Below are 18697 nucleotides of genomic sequence, written 5' to 3' on the forward strand. Positions count from 1 at the left end.
GATTTCAGCGGATTTAAATGCTGCTGAGAAGGAACCAACACAAAGAGGTCTGGCGTCACAGGATAGAGAAGGGATGGAGTCAATGGTTTCAAATCCCCAAGGAGATAGGAAGGGTTAGAAATCAAAACAAGGCGGAGGAATTGGCCCTGAGCAATGGGTGGTCTTCACAAAGGAAGAAAGGAGGAAGGGAGGGATGGAGGGAGCGGCAGGGAGGAAGAAGAGCAGGGTAGGGGCCAAAGCAGGACCCAGGTCAATTTGTTAACTTGCTTGGGGTGCAGGGAATTCCTGTCTGATAAAGTCCTCCAAGTACTCCATCAGGGGAGATGAGGGGAGTACCACAAACAACGGGAGGTGTAGAGCTGGAGAAGGTCTTAAATGGTCACTGAGGTGACCGAAAGAGAGTTTGCTGGCCAGAGACTCACCCTTACACCTCTCACGTGGAAGACTTTGGGACTTGTGGGTTGGGGAAGTAACCACAGCCAACAAAGTCTTTTCTTTCCTGCTCTTAGTAAGGCCGGGCCCCGTGGGGGCGGGTGGCTGTGGTTCAGGGAGGTACTTCCTGACCTAGACACAAAAGGTTAAGTTTTTCATAGCTGAACACTAATAATTAGATTCTGTAACAAAATCAAATTAATTGCAATATGGCAAGAAATAAGACAATACATTGACCTCCCTCTGCCTGAGCCCTGCGTCTATCTTTCAGGGAAGAGAGGGGCTGGAACAGTGAGAAGACAAAGTGAGAACCCCCACACTGTCATCCTGGGGGGCCTCGTGTCTCAGAGCGGCCACCGCGGGTCAGTGTCCACCTCTGCAAGTTGGCAATATGAGCTCCTGCACTGCCCTGCCCATCACTGTATCTGGCACTCAGAGAAATCTCAGCAGTGCTAATTACCAGGCAAGCAGTGATATTCCATAATTAAATTAATTCAATATGGTCCATAAAACAGAACTAGCATGACCATTCATTGAGCTCCCACACAAGGTCGTGATCGCCTCATTTCATATTTATTCACTCCAAATCCCCAGCACTTGCCGGTAACAGGGGCTGTTAGTTCCCATAATTTAGGTCTTTTTTTTCCTTCCTAGAAAAATAAATTACCGAAACAAATTGAATAGAAAAAACAGCTTGAATTGCAAATTATAAAGTTGCCTAGTCCAGCAGTACACGAGGTAGTTATTCACAATATGTCACTTTAAGATAAGTTAATAAAGAAATATAGATGAGAATCCATTTTTGGTCATCATTAGCATATGCAGTACAAAAAGCTACAGGGTATTCAATTAATTCTAGAGCATAATTAGGGAACACAAGTCTTGCATATAAATCAACTTCCTTTCTTTCTTTTCTTTTCTTTTCTTTATTTTTTCTTTTTCAGTTTTTTAATTTATTTATTTATTTTTGGCCTTCCATGTACTAGGAAATGCCATTTCCAACCAGAGTTCAGAAGGAAGATGGATGGCTGCTGCCCAGCCACAGGGCTCAGAGGCCCCAAGAACTTAATGTGGGAGCTTCAACCCTGGAGGTATTTCATAAACTTCTCACACCCAGAAAATCATAATTACTGTCTCTGCAATCATTTCCCATTTTTTTCCAGCTGCCATCTGTCAAGAGGTGCTGGTCACCTAAACCTCCTGTAACTCCTACAGTCACTAATTAATCCCAGAGGACAGTACAAGCTAAGTGGAAATGCATTATTTTAAAAATATGGAAGGAAACCAGGCACCATAAGATAGTACACAGGCAGGGCAACTCCTGTGTCACTGGAAAAACAAAATGATGGGGGAAATGATTTGCAAAGAGCAAGCTCGGTGCTTAACAGTAAGTGCTGGAATTCACAGTTCGGAATGGAGAGTTTAAACTGTGGTCTGGGGACTGCTGGGTTCTGGGGACATTCCTCGGGGTTGCAGGAGGTATTTTTACTCAGAGTTCACTTCTGGATGTTTTCAGGACACCTGAACTTTTTGTTTCTCAACTCAGTTTCTTTCTCTTCTGCCCTCAAGTCACAGGTTCCTCTTCTCTCTGAGTGTATTACTATTGGGCTGGTGCAAACGTAATTGCAGTCTTTGCATTGTTGAAATTTGACATTTGATATTGGAACACATTCTTAAAGAAATGTGGTTATGTTATACATCATTTTATTGCTCATTTTTCGCTTCATGTTTTTTTGCTAATGACTTATTACTTGCTGTTTATTTTATATTTATTTTAGACTATGGAAATGATGTTAGACAAAAAGCAAATTCAAGCGATTTTCTTATTTGAGTTCAAAATGGACCGTAAAGCAACAGAGACAACTCGCAACATCAACAACACCTTTGGCCCAGGAACTGCTAACGAACCTACAGTGCAGTGGTGGTTCAAGAAGTTCTGCAAAGAAGACAAGGGCCTTGAAGATGAGGAGCGCAGTGGCCGGCCATTGGAAGTTGACTACGATCAACTGAGAGCAATCATCGAGCTGATCCTCTTAAAACTACACCAGAAGTTGCAGAAGAACTCAATGTCGACCATTCTACAGTTGTTTGGCATTTGAAGCAAATTGGAAAGGTGAAAAAGTTCGATAAGTGGGTGCCTCATGAGCTGACTGCAAATCAAAAAAATCATCATTTTGCAGTGTCATCTTCTCTCATTCTACACAACAACAGTGAACCATTTCTTGATTAGATTTTGATGTGCAATGAAAAGTGGATTGTAAATGACAACCGGTGATGACCAGCTCAGTGGTTGGACTGAGAAGAAGCTCCAAAGCACTTCCCAAAGCCAAACACGAACCAAAAAAAGTCATGGTCACTGTTTGGTGGTCTGCTGCCGGTCCCATTCACTACCGCTTTCTGAATCCTGGCAAAACCATTACATCCGAGAAGCATGCTCAGCAAATCGATGAGATGCACTGAACACGGCAATGCTGCAGCCAGCACTGGTCAACAGAGAGGGCCCAGTTCTCCACGACAACATCCGACCACACGTCACACAACCAACGCTTCAAAAGTTGAATGAATTGGGCTACGAAGTTTTGCCTCATTTGCCACATTCACTTGACCTCTTGCCAACCGACTACCATTTCTTCAAGCATTTCAACAACGTTTTGTAGGGAAAATGCTTCCACAACCAGCAGGATGCAGAAAATGCTTTGCAAGAGTTCATCGAATCCCAAAGCACAGATTTTTACACTACAGGAATAAACATATTTCTCATTGGCAAAAATGTGTTGTTTGTAATAGTTCCTATTTTAATTAATAAAGATGTGTTTGAGCCTAGTTATAATGATTTAAAATTCACGGTCTGAAACCGCAGTTACTTTTGCACCAACATAAGAGCTAAGAAGGACACCTCTACTGATCAAGCATCTCTGTTTGCCTTTAAATAATTTTTCCCAGGTCTTGAACCCATGGGAATGTTTCCAAGTCACTTGTTCCCTTTTCTTTGAGAACACAACTGTGGTTCTGAAATTCCAGTCCCAGAGTATAGGGCCCACCTGCCATTTTTGTTTTCCTGACACCACTTTCTCCTGGCCTCTGAGCACAGCTCCTTCCCACTGCCTTCCTGGCCTGCATTTCGGACCAGGGACCAGGCTGGCCAATCAGAGTGACTGCCCCGGGGCAGGGCTGACATGTGGCCAATCAGAATCTTCTGAGGATCTCTTTGGACAATTGGGTGAAGAAATCACAGATACTAAGAACTCATTAAAGTAGGACTGTGGGCTCATCTGTGCTACCTGCCTGAGAAAAGTGTACCCAGAGCAAAGTGGTGCCTCCAAGTGTGACATCTTCTGAGCCTCTGGTCCTGGCAATGCCTGAGCCATCTTGCCCTGGGTTTTCAGTTTTAAGATCCAAAACATTCCTTTTTGTTGTAAAGACAATTTGAGTGGGTTTCTGAGTTTAAACCCAGAAAAGACAGTGCGTCCACCACATTAAAATGGGCTCAGACAACTTCTTCCAGGAGAGAGTTAGGGAGAGTCACCCAGTGTGTGAGTCTGTGTGAGTCACCCAATATGGGAGTCACCCAGTATGTACCACCACCCTGGTGTGAGTCCTCCCATAGGATAGACAGGCTTTACACAGAAGTCAGCAGGTAGGTCCATAAACCATAGGCAGAGTCACAACTTTGCCCTAAGGAGCATCATTAAAGTTGCTACCACTCCTGCAGCCCCCATTCCCACCCCTCCACCTGCCACACACCTGTGGCTGGGAAGCTGGCCCCTATCCCTTGGTGGATAGTTACTGGGGCCTCTTGAAGAATCTGGTTTTGCAGAAAAGAAAAGGGTTTGGCCCTGTGAGCCATGTGTAGCCCAAGACAGTGGTCTTCTGCCCATGAGGACCCCTGATCCACCTCCTGTGGACAATGCAAACCAGCAGCCACCCACCACACCTCCCACTCAGAACCCAGCTCCTCCAGTCTCTGTGCATATTTGTCCACCCCCATTCCTCCTCTGAGGTAAGTCCTTCCTGGAAGCCCTGTAAGGGGACACGGACCCTCTCATTCATCTTTGTGTTTCCTGGGCCTTGGAGCAGGCTTTGATAAATTTAAGCATTAATTCATTGGTTCAGCAAGCCCTTCATTGATTTATTCAAGGGTCACGTACAGACCACATGCTGTGAGTATCTAAGAGACAACCCAGGAGCCCCTTCAGGTAAGAGTGTCAGGCTCAAATACAGGCTCCTGCAGGGGTCTTCACAACAGGCAACAATGCAGGACTGTCTATATATTGAGTCCAGATGTGGCTGCTCTTGGTCTGAGACTCGTGAACCCAAAATAAAACTGCCGTCCCTCCCCCACTGCACATATACTAGAGAAACAGGGATGGGACAATCAGACACCTGTTCCCATTAGGAAAGAGGGGAATGGATTCACACACACACACACACACACACACACACACACACACACTGGGATTCTGAAATCCTGCTGGGTAGACTTAAGAGGAACACGCTATCCAGGAAGGGGACTCTTCCTTAATGAGGTCCTAATTCTGTCCCTGAGGTGGGTCTTCACAAATGGGGTTCCTGGGGGCCTGGAGAGGACAAAAGCTTGTGAACCACCAACCCCTCAAGATGCTCTAAGTCCTTTTCAGGTCTAACAATCTCTCACTGCATAACTATAAATTAAATGCACCATGCTTCTTTTATTATAGACACTCTGAAATATTAAGGACATTAATAATTAAGGATAATCTTGAACTAATCACAGCTCCAGCGTCATGATCTGAGCCACTTGATCGCTTCTGACATTTCCACATCATGCAGGAATTTCCTCTCACCTGTCCTCCTGTCACCCTCAGAAGGTGGACTCTGAAAAGACATCATGAGCTTCATCACTTTTATACAGAGGGTGCCAAAAGGAAATACACATTTTAAGAAAGGAAAACTGTATTAAAATTGGAATACTCAATATATACCAATAACAAAAGATGAATACAAGTCATGTTTGACTTCTGCAACTACACGAGGTGCTCCAAGTGGTTACCATCAGCGTCCAGACACTTCTGATTACGGCAAACTACTGCTTGAGCAACGTTGACCAAAGTGTGCCCTTGCATACATTTTGTTGGCACCCCTGGTATATCTATAGGGACAATACCAGAAGCTCACAGAGTCTTTGCTCAACCATCTTCACTCTTCTAGGCTCAGATAAACAATCAATTTAAAGTGGTTGGGGTCTTTCAAATTTCCTTACAGACTTGAATAAGTATGTCATACACGCACACCAGCAGCTTAGCAACATGGCATTTAAATATTTCACTACCCAGGTAAACATATTCAATCCCTGAGTCCCAGCTTGAATTATTTATTGTGCATCTTTTTCGAAAGCCCATTTTAAATCTGGCCATTATCAACATGTTCAAAGAATGGCACCCAACCCCTAGGAAGAGCTGGAGTTCAGTCCTCGGCCCTGGTTGATCAAAGGTGACCTGCAAGCATCATAAAGTTGAAAAGAAAAATGGGGCTGCCAGTTTGATTCTCTATATGCTAACAGAGAGCTACTTCATGGGACACTGAGGCCTGGAGGGAACACAAGGTCTTATCGACCAGAACAAGCTTCCAAACTAAAAATGCAGTCCATGGGTAAAGGATGGCTCTTTGGAAAGTCACAAAAATGTTGTGGGAACAGATACATTTATCTCGACAGATGCCTGCTGTGAAATCACGGGTTCTGATGAGACACTCTGCTGATGTCCGTTCTTGGATGGGAGTTGTGATTTTGTCCAGCGAGAAACTGTATCGTGCAATTCCTAGGTAAACAGTATTGGTACCTAGGAGAATACACAAGGCTCAGAGTTGCCCAGAGGAAAACTATGCTCTTTGCATAAGTAATAACACAGGTGGAATCCAAGCACCTTTGAGTCCTTTGTTTAATTTGACTTTTCTTGAAATCCTCTCCTTTCTTCACTTCCCTGACACCCTTTTCATGCTGGATGTCGGTGGGTGTGATGCTCCTCCTGCCTTTTCAACCTGTTCTCAGTTGGTGATTAATGGGGTGAGGGTGGGTTAGCTTTCCCCCAGGAATTTGGGGGGACTTCCACAGAGCAGAGATCCACCCTCTATTTAGTTGCAGTATTCCCGGAGATTCAAGCCTGAGAAATGCAGCCTTTTGGGCAGTGGTGGACGGCGCACTGACAGTGAGGCCCATCTCCAAGCCTGGCTGGTAGAACCAAAGAGCAGTGCAAACTGTGGAGGCAGCTGAGAAGACCCGGTGCTCTGGCCCCAGCAAGGCTGTGATGCTCGCAGGAGTCCGAGCAGGGCACTCCAGTAATGACTGAGGGCACACAGCTCACACAGCCTGATTCAGTTCAATTGAGAAACATAAAATGAAAGGATAGTTTTCCTACTTAAGGGTCTAGAGCAAACGCCTGCGAGCCACGTATGTGGGTCTGGGCACTATTTGGTGTGTTTCTGGACTGTCTCTGAGGGAACAGGCCTTTGGAATCTTAGGTGTCGCAGAGACAGACGATACCTGAGGCCTGAAAGTCACCTGGAAAGTGGCCAGTCTCATGGCTTTCCAACTGTGCTCTGTAGAACTTCCTCAAGCCCCCTGCAGAAGCCGAGAGGAGCAGAAAGTCACAGCTCGCCTCCTCACACGGGGCTCCCCTCAGCTCAATCAGAGCAATTCTGCTCTTTATGTTTCACTTAATACGATTCCCTATGAGTCCATTCACCACAACACTGAGTGGTTTTAACATGTAGGGGAAACACTAGTCCTGGCTTTCCATCTCATTGAGGCCCAGACAGAAAACTTATTCCCTGCCCTGGGGAAATACAGCAGAGGCTGGACTAGAGCTCAGGACTCCTGACTCAGTCCGGGGCTCTTTCCACCTTTGTTATTTTTTTTCCATAAGGAAGATATAGGAGCATATGTTCATACAATAAGATCACATTGGCCGTTTCTGTGATTCTGTCATTATAACTCTCTTATGTCTCCAGGCTCAGTAGCAAACTCGAAAAGTCTCTGGCAAAGAGAGGTGCATTTTGGCAGATTCCCATAAATACGATATTTATGTTTAAAGAAAGATAAAGCTCTATATTTGTGACAGAGTGATCAGAAGAGACACACCTGCGCCTTCACAAATATCCAAGCCCAGGGCCCCCCAGTTTCCTATAGACTAGCAAGGGCAACCTCCCCAGTGATGATGCATAAGAGGACGAATGGTGGATCCATTGATTGGCCCTTCAACCTCCATTCCTGCCCCTCTATTTCACCAAGCCTGGGGAACTAAAAACGATTACCCCCCAGACACCCTAGCAGCTAGGGCTCCAGACAGCCCTCTCAAGTCCTACCAACCAGATTTGCTACCATAAGACTGATCTGAGCCTGGAGCCTGTGAATAGAGATGAAAAGCATGTGGCATCCATTAGGTTGGGATACTAGGTCCAGCTACTGCAGTGGCAGCTTTTTCATTCATAAATGGTATCCTGATTCAGCAATTTCTACAGCAACTGTGGCAGGTTTTCATGTGATTCTGCAGCAGTAGCCACAGCCTGCCCCATCTTGGCAGAGTGACTATGGAGGTGGGAATTTTTCCTGGGAAAGTGCCTTAGATTTTTCTCTTACAGATCTCTGAACTACTAATTCCTGTATGAAAGCCACTGCTTAAACCAAATAGGATGATTCTGTTGTCTGCAACTGAACCAATATTGAACTCTGGCATTTTTGCCAATCTTTTAAGTGAAAACGGTTGTATTCATTATAGCTTTAATTTAATCTTCTCCTAAGTGAAGTTGAAGGTCTTTTTGTATGTTTAAGTGTCATTTGTATTTCCTTTTCTGCAAACAATCTGGTGGGTTTTTTTAAAGAGGGACGACCCTGTTCATCATACTTATTCTCCAATTATTTCTTCCATTAGCTTTATGGTTTTACTTTTCACATTTAGGTCTTTACCGCAGCTGGACTCCCCTACTGCTTATGGGTTAAGGTCGGTAGCCAGCTTTTCCACTGCTATCTACTTGTTGATGTATGTGCATCTTTCTTCAAATGTTTTACATGCGTGGGTCTGTCCCTGAGCCGTCTCTAGTCTGTCCCATTGGTCCATTTGCCTGTTCTTGCACCAGTATCACGCTGGTTTTATTATGGCAATATGTCTTCGTAAATAGTCGGGGAAATTCCCCTCCTTGCTCTTGTTTCCCCAAATCATCTTAACCATTTATGAAAATTTACTCTTCTGTATACATTTAAGAATAATTCTGTTGAAGTCCCCAAAGTATCGAGATAGAATATTTGTTGAGATTATGTTGAATTGACAGAATAATGGAAAGAATATTAACTAACACCTTTATTAAGTTAACCTACTCAATCATGAGTATTCAGGTTTTTATGTCCTTTAAATTTTACATATTTCTCTGTTGATATTTTTTCTGGATTCTAAAGGGAATGCATCTAAAATTTCTGTGGTAAGTACGATGTTTGTTGTAGGTTTTTGGTTTATAAACTCTGTCAAACAAGGAAGTACCTTTCTAGTTCTACTTTGCTAAAATATTTTTCATTGTTAAATGGTTGTTGACTTAACAGAATGGCTAAATTGAAAAAGACAGAATATCAAGCTTTCACAAGGATGTGGCCAACTGCTGCTGGGAGTAGAGACGGGCACAGCCAGTGCAGCAGACACAGTCCCACTCCACCCAGACCCCTCCACCCCTGTCTGTGCTTCCCTTCCAGCTTCACTGCTTTGGCCTCCAACTGCCCATACCTACAACTCTTCTTCAGAGGACGGGCCTTATGTTACTGGGACCAATTTGCCTACATTGGCAGAGAACCAGAAATGCCCCCCTACCATGCAGCCCTTAGTCCAATGACTGATGGTTGCAGAAGTATGAAACCCCAGCGACCTAGCCTCGAGTTGGGACAACTCTGAGACTGAGGAATTTTACGTTCCCAAACTCTCTCTTGGGATCAGTGAAGCTCTCCTCATAGGACTTGGTCTTAAATCCCACTCTTGCTGGAGTTCTTCCTCTTCTCTGTGTGTTTTACCCATTTCAACTAAGACTACGTCCTTAATAAATCACGTGCACATAACTACTCATTCTAACTCCCACTTTACCTAAGACCATCCCTTTGAAAACTATTTAGCAGTATCTATAAAGCTAAATATACAAATATATGCATTCCCCACGATCACAATTTCACTCTTAGATACCTATGCACTGCAGAAATACAGACATTTGTTTACCAAAAACTATGTATGAAAATATCTATAGCAGCATTATTATTATTAATAGCTCCAAACTGAAAACAACCATCATGTTCATCAAATTACCCATTAGGTAAATAAAATGCCTTATATGCACATAATGAAACACATCGCAGCTATAAGAATGAACAAACTACAGATACACCCAATATGGATGAATCTGACAAACTCTAAGTTGAGAGGAAGAAGCCAGACACAAAAGGGTAGAACTTCAGTTATTGAAAGTGCAACCACACAAAACTAATCTATGAATCCAACTTTATTTTTCATACGCGGCTACTCAGTTGTCCCAATACCATTTATTAAATGCCATATCTTTGCTCTGCTGATCTGAAGTCAAGATAGTATCATCCTTGTCAAGGATGAGAGTCACTTACTAGAAAGGGGTGACATTTAGGATTATGGGTGCTGGTTGCATGGATGCTTTTAGTTTATGAAAATTAATTGAGCTATACACTTATAATTTGTATACCTTTCTGTAAGTATATTATTCAATACATTATAATTAGAAAATAATGAGGAGTTGAACTTTATTCAATTATTTTACATATAGTGATATAACTACATTAAGAGTTTTTTTAAAATGGTGAATCATCCTTACTCTCTTTTTTTCTCATTAAATTTTGTTTTAATGGGTCTCAAATTTCTGTGACAGATTTTTGGTCAAGATATTTCCATTTAAAAACACTGATTTTAAAAACTAATAACTTAAAAACTTCACACAAAACAAGTGGTCCACAAAACATTCTCCTTTCCTTCTGAAGGTTTTACAATGTATTGCAGTCATTAACCAGTTTTTTATTAAACTTAAATGTCCAACTGAGACAAACAGTTCTGAGACCATTCTTCCACCACTGATTAAGATGGGGGTGGCAGGTATTGGGGATAATACTCATTTAGCCTTCTGAGCTTTCTGGGCAGACTTGGTGACCTTGCCAGCTCAGCTGCCTTCTTGTCCACTGCTTTGATGACACCCACAGCAACTGTCTGTCTCATGTCACGAACAGCAAAATGGCCCAGAGGAGGGTAGTCAGAGAAGTTCTCAACACACATGGGCTCTCCAGGAACCGTATCAATGATGGCAGCATCACCAGATTTTAAAAACTTCGAGCCATCTTCCAGCTTTTTCCCTGAACAACAATAAATCTTCTTCAGCTCAGCAAATTTGTAAGCAATGTGAGCTGTGTGACAATCGATCACAAGTGCATATCTGGCCTGGATGGGTCAGGATAAGCACCTGAGCCATGAAGCCATCTGCCTCCACTGGTGGGTCATTTTTGCTGTCACCAGCCACACTGCCACAACGAACATCTTTGACAGGCACAGACTTGACATTGAAGCCCATTGTCCCCAGAAAGAGCTTCACTCAAAGCTTTACAGTGCATTTCAACAGATTTTACTTCAGTTGTAATATTGACTGGAGCAAAGGAGACCACCATGTCAGGTCTGACAACACCAGTCTCCACTCAGCCCACAGGGACAGAATCAATACGACCAATTCTGCAGATATCCTGGAGGGGCAGACACAAAGGTTTGTCAGTTGGATGAGTTGGTGGCAGGATGCAATCCAGAGCTTCAAGCAGTACAGGTTCACTGGTGTTGCCATCTTTACAGGTGACTTTCCATCCCTTGAACCAAGGCATGTTAGCACTTGGCTGCAGCATGTGTCACCATTCCAACCAGAATTTGGCACAAATGCTACTGTGTCAGGGCTGTAGCCAATTTTCTTAATGTAGGTGCTGATTTCCTTAAAGATTTCCTCATATCTCTTCTGGCTGTAGGGAGGCTCAGTGGAACCCATTGTGTTAACAGCAACAATTAATTGTTTCACGCCCAGTGTGTAAGCCAGAAAGGCATGCTCACAGGTCGACCCATTCTTGGAGAGACCTGCTTCACATTCACCAACCCCAGCAGCAACAATCAGGACAGCCCAGTCAGCCTGAGATGTACCTGTAACCATGCTTTTGATAATGTCTTTGTGTCCTGGGGCATCAGTGATGGTCACATAATACTTGCTGGTTTAGAATTTCCGTAGGAAGATAACAGTGATCCCATGCTCACATTCAGCTTTCAGTTTATCCAAGACCCAGGCAGACTAGAAGGAGCCCTTTGCCATCTCAGCAGCCTCCTTCTCAAACTTTTTGATGATTCTTTTGTCGATTCCACCACATTTGTAAATCAGATGACCAGTAGTGGTAGACTTACTGGAATCTACATGTCCAATGACAACGATGTTGATGTGTGTCTTTTCCTTTCCCATTTTGGGTTAGATTTAGCGGAGGTTTTCACTATACCTGAGTTCTGGCAGCAAACCTGTTGTGAAAAACAAAGGATCCTTACACTCTTGAGATAAACCTTTCTTTAACATGTTGAATGAATGTGTTAATGCATGCTGGATTTGATTACAATTTCTGTCTATTCTAAATAGTGAAAGATGTCTACAATTTTTTTATTCTGTTCTTACATAGTTTTGGAATAATGGTTAAACTATGAGCTGGGCAATTTGCTATCCTTTTGTACTTTCAAAAATAACTGGAGTAAGATAAGAAACATCTCTTCATTTATAGTTTAGTAGAGTTAAAATTTTTCTGGATTTGGGTCTTTAGCAGGGATGGAGTGTTTAACTATTCTTTCTATTTATTTAGTATCTATTGAAAGGTTGGAGTTTTCTATTTCTTCTTCCCTCAATTATAGCACTTTATAAATTTCAAAAAATATGTCAAGTTTTTCAGGCTGTTCAAGTTTATCACCGTAGTTTCTTCTTGGTTTTTTGTTTGTTTGTTTGGTTGGTTGGTTTTGGTTTTCTGTTTAAAACTCTTACCCACCTGGAATTTATTTGGAGTTCAAGTGATATTGCAGTTCTAGTTGTTATTTTGTTGTTTTTTTTCCACATGACTACCTAGCTTTCACCACATCATTTATTCAACAATACGTCTTTTCCTCAGGGAAACTGACTGATGTCAGAGGAAGAACTGTGAGTGGCAGCTTCATTGTTCAATGGATTAAGAAGTGCTGGGATAGACAGTGAAGATATAAGCCCCCTTGCCACTTCCTCCACTGAGAAGATAAAACAAAAAAACAAATATCCAGATAAGCATGCTCAGACAGACCCCTGCCGACTTGTCTCTGATGGAGGGGACCCACTGGGAAACTAGTCAGATAGAATCAATCACACAGCAGGCAGCTCAACCAAGGCATATATTGTGGAATCTAGGATATGAAGTTGTTAGAATAGTAGAACCCACATCCCTGTTTTCTCCCTCTGTTCTTTTCTGCAATGTCATAACAAATAAGCAGCCAATTTCCCCAAAGTCAGAAAGCCCCTGTGACTTATTTTCCAATGATGTTGGAGTGAGTCCCTAAGGCTCCAGATAGAAGGGGACTGGCCTTCCACAGTAGCAGAGAAAGAACAGGTCCCGGCTCAGGGGACTCTCTGACCAAAGCCTCAGTATGTTTCCCCTGGCTTGGGCAGAGTAGAACATACAGTGAAACCTACATAATATAAATCCAAAACATGAATGACCTCGATTGCTTTTAGAATATTCATTGTGAGGTGTAGAAGAATAGAAGGGAAAAAGTTATTCACTCTTCAAAGGACTACTCCCCCCCCCCCCCCCCCACATAAATGTCTCCATTAAGAAGCATATAGCTAGGAAACACACTCCCTCCAGTGTTCAACAGGAGGAAGGAGAAAAAACCTTCACAATGAAATGCCTATTTTCCCTTCAGTCTTATTGGGGCATTTAGGTTACATGACCACTCCTGCTGGACCAGTAATAGTCCTCAGGGAATCCCATGTACTGATTGGCTTAAACCTGGTTTGCTTAGCCAATCACAGGCAAAATCATTGCGGTTGGACCATTCTTAACCGGGTCTAAGTCCTGGGTGGTGGTTACATGGATAGACCCAGAAGGGTCACATTCCTGCACCAAACTGGGCATGTACTGGGAAGAAAGAATGAAGAATGATGAAATATACACTGGGGCAGCAACTACCAATAATGTTTGTGACAGAATTTTATTTTTTATGTTTTAATTTTTTAAATTATATATATATATATATATATATATATATATATATATATATATATATATATCAGGGGTGCCAAAAAAATGTATACCAAAATGTATACCAAAATGTATACCAAAAGTGGACACTTTGGTCAACGTTGCTCAAGCAGTACTTTGCCATAATCAGAAGTATCTGGATGCTGATGGTAACCACTTTGAGCATCTCTTGTAATTGGAGAAGTCAAACGTGACTTGTCTTCATCTTTTGTTGTCGGTATATATTATTACAATTTTAATATTTTTTTCCTTTCTTAAAATGTGTATACATTTTTTGGCTATATATATATATATATATATATATATATATATATATATATATATTATTTGCCACTTTAAGTGCACAATTCAGTGATATTAATTACATTCACAATGTTGTGCAACCATCACTACTATATATTTCCAAAACTTTTCATCATCCCAAACAGAAACTCTATAACCATTAAGCAATAACTCCACATTCTTCCCTACCTTCCACCCCAGCCCCTGGTAACCTCTAATCTACTTTCTGTCTCCATTGGCCTATTCAAGATATTTCATGTGTGCAATCACATAATGTTTATCCTTTTGTGTCTTGCTTTTTCACTTAACATAATATTTTCAAGATTCCTCTATGTCATAGAATGCATTAGAACTTCATTCCTTCTTATGGCTGAAAAATATTACATTTTATGTATACTACATTTAGCTTATCCATTCATGTGTTGTGGACACTTGGGTTTTTTCCACTTTTTGGATATTGTGAATAATACTGCAATTAACATTGGCATACAAATATCTGTTTGAGTCATGAGTCCCTGTTTTCAATTATTTGGGGATATATAACTAGGAGTAGATGTTTTGAGTCATCGAGTACCTATAATTCTATGTTTAGCTTCTTGAGAAACTGGCAAACTGTTTTCCACAGAGGCTACCACCTCTTACATTCTCACCAACAATGTATGAAAGTTCCAATTTCTCCATATCTTCACCAATACTGTTATTTTTCTTTAAAAAAAAAAAACACAGTGATCCTAGTAGATGTAAAGTGGTATCCTATTGCAATTTTGACTTGCATTCCCCTGATAACTAATGATGTTAAGCAGCTTCTCATGTGCTTATTGACCCATGTGTATATCTTCTTTGAAGAAATGTCTGTCCAAGTCCTTCACCCATTGTTTTCCAATTGTTTTTACAAACAGCTGGGATTGTTTGTCTTGTTGTTGAGTGGTTGGAATTCTTTATAAATTCTAGATAGTAAACCCTTACCAAATATATGATTTACAAATATTTTTCCCATTCTATAGTTTGTCATTTCACTTTCTTCATAATATCCTTTGGTGCACAAAAGTTTTTAATTTTAACAAAGACTAATTTATCTATATTTTTCTGTGATTCATGATTTTGATGTTATATCTAAGAATCTCTTGACAATAAAAAGGTCATGCAGATTTACTCCTATTTTCTTTTAAGGACTTTAGTCCTTAAATTTAGGTCACTGATTTATTTTTTTTAAAATATTTTATTAGGGAAGGGGAACAGGACTTTATTGGGGAACAGTGTGTATTTCCAGGACTTTTTCCAAGTCAAGTTGTTGTCCTTCAATCTTAGTTGTGGAGGGCGCAGCTCAGCTCCAGGTCCAGTTACCATTTTCTAGTTGTAGGGGGCGCAGCCCACCATCCCTTGTGGGAGTCCAACGAGCAACCTTGTGGTTGAGAGCTTGCGCTCCAACCAACTGAGCCATCCAGGAGGCAGCTCAGCTCAAGGTGCCGTGTTCAATCTTAGTGGCAGGGGGCAGAGCCCACCATCCCTTGCGGGAGTCAAGGAGTTGAACTGGCAACCTTGTGGTTGAGAGCCCAACAGCCCATGTGGGAATCGAACCGGCAGCCTTCGGAGTTAGGAGCAGGTAGCTCTAACTGCCTGAGCCACCGGGCCAGCCCCACTGATTTATTTTTATTTAATTTTTGTATAAAGTGTGGGGCAGGAGTCCAACTTAGGTTTTTTTCGTTGATAATTAAGATATCCCAAATCCATTTGTTACTGACACTATTATTTTCCTATCGGAAGGAATTAAAACTCAATTGCCCATAGATGTATGGATTTATTTCTGAACTCTCTATTCCACTTCTCCATATGTCTATCTTTATACCAGTCCTAATTGTTTTAATTACTGTAGCTTTGTAGTAAGTGTTGAAATTGGGAAGTGTGAAAATTTTAACTTTGTCAAGGAAATTTTTAGCAAGAAATTATTTTCAAACTTTGTTGGTTAAATTTATTCCTAAACATTTTATTCTTTTTTTTTTTTTAAATTAAATTTATTGGGGTGACAATTGTTAGTAAAATTACATAGATTTCAGGTGTACAATTCTGTATTACATCATCTATAAATCCCATTGTGTGTTCATCACCCAGAGTCAGTTCTCCTTCCATCACCATATATTCGATCCCCCTTACCCTCATCTCCCACCCCCCAACCCCCGCCCCCCTTACCCTCTGGCAACCACTAAACTATTGTCTGTGTCTATGAGTTTCTGTGTCTCATTTGTTTGTCTTGTTCTTTTGTTGTTTTTGGTTTATATACCACATATCAGTGAAATCAAATGGTTCTCTGCTTTTTCTGTCTGACTTGTTTTGCTCAGCATTACTCTCTCAAGATCCATCCATGTTGTCACAAATGTTCCTATATCATCTTTTCTTACAGCCGAATAGTATTCCGTTGTGTATATATACCACAACTTCTTTATCCATTCATCTATCGAAGGACATTTTGGTTGTTTCCATGTCTTGGCCACCGTAAACAAAGCTGCAATGAACATTGGAGCACACGTGTCTTTATCTCTAAATGTTTTCAGATTTTTTGGGTAGATACCCAGAAGAGGGATTGCTGGGTCATATGGCAATTCTATTCGTAATTCTTTGAGAAACCTCCACACTGCCTTCCATAACGGCTGTACCAGTCTGCATTCCCACCAACAGTGTATGAGGGTTCCTTTTTCTCCACAGCCTCTCCAACATTTGTTGCTATTTGTCTTGTTGATGATAGCCATTCTGACTGGGGTGAGGTGATATCTCATTGTGGTTTTGATTTGCATTTCTCTGATGATTAGTGATGTTGAGCATTTTTTCATATGTCTATTTGCCATTTGTATGTCCTCTTTGGAGAAATGTCTCTTCAGGTCCTCTGCCCATTTTTCAATTGGGTTGTTTGTTTTTTTGTTGTTGAGTTGCATGAGTTCCTTGTATATTCTGGATACTAGCCCCTTATCGGAGGCACTGTTTGCAAAAATCTTCTCCCATTCAGTTGGTGGCCTCTTTATTTTGTCAATGGTTTCTTTTGCTGTGCAGAAGCTTTTAAGTTTCATATAGTCCCATTTGTTTATTTTAGCTTTTACTTCCATTGCCTTTGGAGTCAAGTTCATAAAATGCTCTTTGAACCCAAGGTCCATAAGTTTAGTACCTATGTTTTCTTCTATGCAGTTTATTGTGTCAGGTCTTATGCTTAAGTCTTTGATCCATTTTGAATTAACTTTGGTACATGGTGACAAATAGCAGTCCAGTTTCATTCTTTTGCACGTGGCTATCCAATTCTCCCAGCACCATTTATTGAAGAGGCTGTCTTTGCTCCATTGTATGTTTTTAGCTTCTTTGTCAAAAATTATCTGTCCATATTTGTGTGGTTTTATTTCTGGGTTCTCAATTCTATTCCATTGGTCTATGTGTCTGTTTTTCTGACAATACCATGCTGTTTTGATTATTGTAGCCCTGTAGTACAAGCCAAAGTCAGGAAGTGTGATACCTCCATTATTGTTCTTTTTCCTTAAGATTGCTTTGGCTATTCGGGGTCTTTTGTGGTTCCAAACAAATCTGATGATTTTTTGTTCTATTTCTTTAAAATATGCCATTGGGATTTTGATGGGGATTGCATTGAATCTGTATATTGCTTTGGGTAATATGGCCATTTTAACTATGTTGATTCTTCCAATCCATGAGCACGGAATATGTTTCCATATCTTTGTGTCTTCTTCAATTTCTTTCAAAACTGTCTTATAGTTTTCAGCATATAGGTCTTTCACATCCTTGGTTAAGTTTATTCCTAGGTATTTTATTCTTTTTGCTGCAATTGCAAAAGTTATTGTTTTTTGTATTTCTTTTTCTGAGATTTCATTGTTAGTATATAGGAAGGCAATGGACTTTTGTGCGTTGATTTTGTAGCCGGCAACTTTACTGTATTCGTTGATTGTTTCTAATAGCTTTTTGGTGGAGTCTTTAGGGTTTTCTATATATAGCATCATGTCATCTGCAAAGAGTGATAATTTAACTTCTTCATTCCCAATTTGGATGCCTTTTATTTCTTTCTCTTGCCTGATTGCTCTGGCAAGGACTTCCAACACTATGTTGAAAAGCAGAGGTGATAGGGGACATCCCTGTCGTGTTCCTGAACGTAGAGCAAAGGGCTTCAGTTTTTCTCCATTAATTATGAGATTAGCAGAGGGTTTGTCATATATGGCCTTTATTATGTTAAGGTATTTTCCTTCTATACCCATTTTATTAAGTGTTTTAATCATAAATGGATGTTGTATCTTGTCAAATGCTTTTTCTGCATCAATTGATATAATCATATGATTTTTGTCCTTTATTTTGTTTATGTGATGTATCACATTGATGGATTTGCGTATGTTGAACCATCCTTGTGCCCCGGGGATGAACCCCACTTGGTCGTGATGAATAATCTTTTTAATGCATTGTTGTATTCGATTTGCTAGAATTTTATTTAGGATTTTTGCATCGGGATTCATTAGAGATATTGGTCTGTAGTTTTCTTTTTGTGTGTGATCCTTACCAGGTTTTGGTATCAGGGTAATGTTGGCCTCATAGAATGAGTTAGGGAGTACTGTCTCTTCTTCAATTTTTTGGAAGAGTTTGTGCAGAATTGGTATTAGATCCTCTTTGAAGGTTTGGTAGAATTCACTAGTG

At 41.1% G+C, this 18697-nt stretch overlaps 1 pseudogene; it reads left to right on the top strand.

The window, feature by feature from the left end:
* The first annotated feature begins 2213 nt into the window (after window positions 1–2213).
* Window positions 2214–3235, top strand: LOC148754843 (histone-lysine N-methyltransferase SETMAR pseudogene; annotated as a pseudogene).
* The last annotated feature ends 15462 nt before the right edge of the window (window positions 3236–18697 follow it).

This window comes from Rhinolophus sinicus, chromosome 17 (assembly GCF_057876585.1).
Source record: "Rhinolophus sinicus isolate RSI-liver-muscle chromosome 17, RSI-T2T, whole genome shotgun sequence".
NCBI classification, from domain to species: Eukaryota; Metazoa; Chordata; class Mammalia; order Chiroptera; family Rhinolophidae; genus Rhinolophus; species Rhinolophus sinicus.